The sequence below is a fragment of the Echinops telfairi genome, unplaced genomic scaffold, assembly GCF_000313985.2.
Source record: "Echinops telfairi isolate 266 unplaced genomic scaffold, ASM31398v2 ScPeMD7_7469;HRSCAF=8507_1, whole genome shotgun sequence".
NCBI lineage: Eukaryota > Metazoa > Chordata > Mammalia > Afrosoricida > Tenrecidae > Echinops > Echinops telfairi.
In genome coordinates this window covers 18,874,080-18,879,836 of record NW_022111373.1, presented here as the reverse complement: position 1 = coordinate 18,879,836, position 5,757 = coordinate 18,874,080, and positions in this window count along the sequence as shown.

Below are 5,757 nucleotides of genomic sequence, written 5' to 3'. Positions count from 1 at the left end.
GAGCAGCCAGAATGCTCTTAGAACCAAGGAAGGTGAGATTTCAACTCACATCCTTTGAGCATGTTCCCTGGACTCGGAGCGAGCCTATGCACAACAGAATGAAACACTGCCTAGTCCTGGGTCATCCTCAGAAGTTGTTCTTATATTTAAGCCCGTCAGTGCAGCCACTGTCCATTCCTCTTGTCGGAGAGCCCATATGAGTCCGAACCCATTTGAAGGCACCCAGCAACAGCATACCACCATGCATGGTATTAGGAAGCATTGTAGGAAAAGAGTTGAGAGCTCCCCTTGCGAAGCCGGAGAGATGTGGGTAGAATCTCAGCATCACCAACCTTTAGCTGTAAGAGAGTTAGAGGCTGTAGTAAAGGTTGAAATCTTCAAAGGCCTCTTCAGTCCAGAACAGGCTGTCTGCTCCTTGGTCTCAGAATACAGTTGAGTGGGCAGGCATGTGATCTACTGATTACATAGATAGTCAGGGCATAAGATAAATGTGACCTAGGTTTCTAGGAAACACACATGGCAAAGGCAGGAAACTGACTTCGGAAGACTGGGGTGGGGTTTTTGGAAGAGGAAATCTATTGAACGGAGTTGAAGCCAAGCTTCCAGGAGCATAAGAAAAGATAAGGTATAGCTCAACTCACTGCCAGCAATAAATCCACCTCCCAGCGATCCTACCGAACAAGGCAGAACTGCCCCTGTGGGAGTCTGAGACTATACCTCTTTTATGGAAGTAGAAAGTCAGGTCTTCATATAGCAAGGGACAGGAAAACCCAATGGGAAGTTATAAAGCACTTCCAACCCCTAGCACACAAAGTTACATCCAATCATCTCCCACCTTGCGTAGCGAACTACTTGTGGAGGAGTAGGCTAACTCCCTGAGTGCTGTGATGCCTGCACACGAGTACTCCTGGCCAGGGCTTGCCACACTGGGGCTGTAGCTGGGCAGAGTTCCCCGTCACTTCCTCGCCTCCAAGACTGGGTTTGCTCCTTTCTTCTCCGCCATTCCCTGAGTCATTTCCTTTCAACAAAAGAAACTGTTCAGATAAGAGCTGTGAACACAGGGAATGCAAGACAGAGAAACTCCTCAGAACCAATATTGACAGTAGCCGTATCAGGAGGGTGGGGGTAGAAAGGGGGAATCGATCACAATGACCTACCTATAACCCCCTCCCAGGGGGATGGACAACAGAAAAAGAGGTAAAGGGAGACATCGGACAGTGCAAGACATGAAAAAAATAATAATTTATAAATTATCAAGGATTCATGAGGGAGGCAGGGGGAGGGAGGGAAAAAATGAGGAGCTGATACCAAGGGCTCAAGTAGAAAGAAAATGCTTTGAAAATGATGATGGCAACATATGTACAAATGTGCTTGACATGATGCTTGGATGGATGGATTGTGACGAGAGTTGTATGAGCCCCCAGTAAAATGATTTATAATTAAAAGAAAAAAGAAAAGAAACTGAAACTGTTCAGCTTATAGAGAGGAGGGAGCTCCTGAGGGCAGAAACCTGAGTGAGTTGTCTCTGAAGCCACAAGCTCAGAGTTGTCCTGTGTAAGGGCCGCTCATAAATGTTGACTGAATTGCACAACGCTCTAGCTAAAATTCTTGTTTAAAAATACTTATGCTTGGCATCCTACTAGATGCAGACACTAGTTTCAACATATTTATGCTTTAGACAGATAATGAGCTTTCTTGGAAGCCGCCAGTGACGTCAAACCCGGATGTTGAGTAATTTGGATGTTGTCACTTGTAGCACTGTGGGATGATTTGACATGACTAACGTGCATGACTCAATCAGGCCTTTCCAGCAATACACCTTGCCCGTGTTTAAAGAACATGCCTGAATCTTTGATGAGGTGCCTACACACTTGGAGCCCCTACTTTCCTGCAGGCTTATTCGGGTTCAAAATGACTTAGGAATTGACCGGTTCAGGGTCCGGGGAACATTATCTGGTACCTCCCTGTCCCTGACATCAGAAGGGGTTCCGAGGTTAGCAAGAACCTGGAGCAGATGGTGTAGATTTCTAGAGATGTGAATTGGTTCTGGAGCCAGCGACTGTGGTGACAGCCCCTGGTTCCCAACGCGGTTTCCTCGTCACACAGCAGGTCACAGTTCAAAAGGGGGGCTTTGGAGTTCATTCTTGGAAACTCACTCAATATTCTACCTCTTCAATCCTCCCAACAATTTTGAAGAACATATGAAAGTCTTTGTACTTCGTGACAGAAGAAATTAAAGAGCCCTGAAAATGAATTTTAAAAATCCGTAGTCATCAAGTTGGCCTTGACTATTGGTGACCCAACACGCGTCAGAGGTTTTCAATGGATGGTTTATTTTCCAGAAGTAGACAGCTAACCTTGTCTTCCAGGAGCCTCTGGCTTACGGTCTAGAAGAACACTGAGAGAACTGTGGACTCATGGCCAAAAGACAAACACATGTTCCTGTGCTCCATTTTACTTCAGAGCCGCATGCACGTGCTAAACGAGCAGTGTGACTCTTGGAGGAGTGCAGCCAGAAGGCTCCTTGTAGCAAGGATGCCAAGACTTCAGCGCACGCGATTTAGACATGTGATCAGGAGGGAACAGTCCCTTTAAAAGGATATCATGCTTGGCATGTAGGAGGGGCAGTGGAGAAGGGAAAGGACCCTCCAGTTAGCATCTGACAGTGTGCCAACTGTGCGCCTCACAATAGACTTCATGATCAAGAATAGGGACACCAAATGACAGGGACTGAGTCAAAGGAAAGAAAAGAGAAAAAGAAGGAAGATCTGGCCCAAAGAACGGCAGTTACAGACCTTCGGGATTTCTAGCTCATGAAACCTTCAGCTTCTTTCCGTTTTCTTCCAGTTAGCCACGTGACTCACTCACGCGCGCAGGTCTCTACTTACTGCAAACTGCAGCTCTCGAGCCTCTCTGCTCTTTCAGTACGTACATGTGGTCCGTACAAGTAAAATCGAAACATTTTAAAGCCTATGATTCAGAAAAATATGATGTCATTAGTTTGGAAAAATGTATTTATGGCTCTCAGATAATTTTTAACTTGTTGTAAAGGACAGAATTGGCTCAGCCATCGCAAAAGCTTGCCGACCCTGGCTCTAGACCAATGACTTAATCCTTATTGTTTACTGAGTCTGACTTGGGATCACCTGTTAACTCCCCTAATAAACCCTTTTGTGGATATTGTGTATGAGTTCTGTGTGGCCATTGCAACAGGTGAACAAAGCTAGTGCAGCAGGGAGTGTTGTGGGAGGAAAGGCTGGGTTTCGGACAGGTGAGGAAGGATGGAGGGGTGGAGCCATGTCTGGCCTCAGAGGAGGTCAGCTGGGGTGGGGGTGGGGTGCACCATTTAGCCAGAGGAGGTCCGATGTAGGATATGGCCCTCCCTCCCTCCAAGCTGTTTTCTTAAGGGTATGAGGATAGGGGGTAGGGGGATGGGAGATGGGGTGTGTGTGTGTAAAAGATTCACAAAGGTTTATGACCTTAAGAAATCGGATTCAAAGCGTTTCATCCTGTTTTTATTGATTAATTAAAATGACTGGCTAGCTCGAGATGGACAAGTTAGCTGACATGTGGGAAACCCTCAAGCAATTTTAAACGGAATAGTACAGAGACTGGTACTTGTCTGTGTATTTCCCTCAGGTGGCGTCCGCACAGAGAGCAGAGAAGGATCCCGGAGCCCACCATCCTTCCCCCACATGCCAAATGTGCCTCTTGGGCAATCTTGCTGGTGCCTAGAATTCTACTGTTATCAACTCTTGACACTGTCTCTGGTTAAAATATATGGCCTGTGGGTGATGACGCTTTAGTCTTCTCGACTTTTATGTGATTGTATGCAATTGTTCATGCAAAAGGTTTTGTTTGTTTGTTAATTAGAGAGCGGGTGGAGCGAACCAGAAGCCCCGCATTTCTTCGGTGAGGACAGGGATTATAAAACAGGGAGAAAGGAAATGAATCAAAACCTTCTTCTCCTGCCTTCGTGTGATGGCACACATCAACTTGGGGCTGAAATGTGTCTGGTAGAAAAAATGATATTTATTTCTAGAAAGTTTTCTTTTTATGACTGCCCTTTGTTCAATCTGTGTGCCCACCACCTAGCACTGTGCTTGGCATACAGTTTGCCAGTTGCCCTCGGTCTCTTCTGACGGATGCTCACCCTGCGGGTCAGAGTAGAATTGAGCTTCATGAAGATTTCAATTGCTGTAATCCACGGGAGTAGATCACCAGATCTTTCTTCCAGGTGTCTGTGGGTGGATTGAAATCACCGCCCTTTCTATTAGTACTCAAGAACTTATCTGGATTCCTGGGGCACCCAGGACTCCTTGGCATGTAGTAGAAACTCAGTATATCTTTGTTGGGTGGAGAAATGAGCCTTCCTCCGGAAAGCCACTTTACAGCTTTACCTCCTCCTTCCTTCCCATCTTTCAAGCAAGGTTTTGTCTTCTCTCTTCTAGTAACCTCCACACCTTCAAGTAAATATCTCTTGATTTTCTTCAGCAAATATAATTTCTGCCGTGAGTTGTAAGAATGAGTCATATGTAAACAGCAATAGCACTTCAAATATTTTGTTGAAGATATTTGTATCATCATTTGTAGTGAAATGTGCTACACCTTATCTCCTCATCTAGATTGTTAGTCTGTTGTTGTTGTCATTAAATGCCATACAGTCCGGTCCAACTCAGTGACCCAATGTATAGCAGAACCAAGCACAGCCTGGCCCTGGGCCATCCTCCCCATGGTTCTCTGCGCTTGAGCCCATTGTTGCAGCCACCGTGTCAGTCCACTTTGTCAATGGTCTTCTTTTCTACCACCACCGTCTTTTCTCTCCCAAGCATGATGTCTCCTGTAGCTAGAGATTTGACACCTTTGCTTCTCCGGTGCTTAACTACAAGACATCACCAATGATTGGATTTTCCTGAGCAAATTTCAGTTTTAAATTCAAGCTAAAAAAAACCCTCAAACAAACAAACACATTGCCATGGAGTTAAAACCAATGCATAGCGGCCCTCGAGGACAGGGTAGCATTGCGGGTCTCTGGGACTGTATCTCTTTACAGGGGTAGAAAGCCTTGTCTGTCTGCCTCAGAGCAGCTGGTTGTTTTGAACTGCTGACCTTGAAGTTAGCAGCCCATTAACCACTGTTCCACCAGGGATTCTTCAGCAAACTCAAAGAAAATTGGGGTGGGGGGAGCACTAGATACATTATCTTACTGTTTCATATGTCTTATGTGGCAGTTACATAATCTCCTGTCAAGTTGAGGCTATTTAGAGTGAAAGGGTGGAGTTTAGCCCGTCAATCGGGTCCAGCTTGATGACCTCATTTGGAGGCTCACAGGAGATAAACAGCTCACTGGATGCTGGGCCACTCTCTCTCTCTCTCCCTCTCAGCTACGCATTCCTGTTGACAAGCCACGTGAAGCCACGCTGATGGCAGCAAGATCCCTGGAGATGTGTCCACTGCCATGAGATCCACAGGACTTTCCACCCAGTGCCTGTGATCTTCCTGCATTCAGCATCTTTGTATGTGCTGCATGAGTCTGAAGAGGAATTCATGGGCTAATATCGGACTTATGGGCTAATATTGAACTTATGGACTAGATTTGGACTGAGCTGGGATGTTTTATTGATGCATAATTACTTCTTGATATAAAGTTCTCTCTTATATATATGAGTGTCAATGAATTTGTTCCTCTAGTATACATCTAATACATCTTAAAAACATGAACTTTAAATTATTCAATTAAATCCGTATATTTGTTTT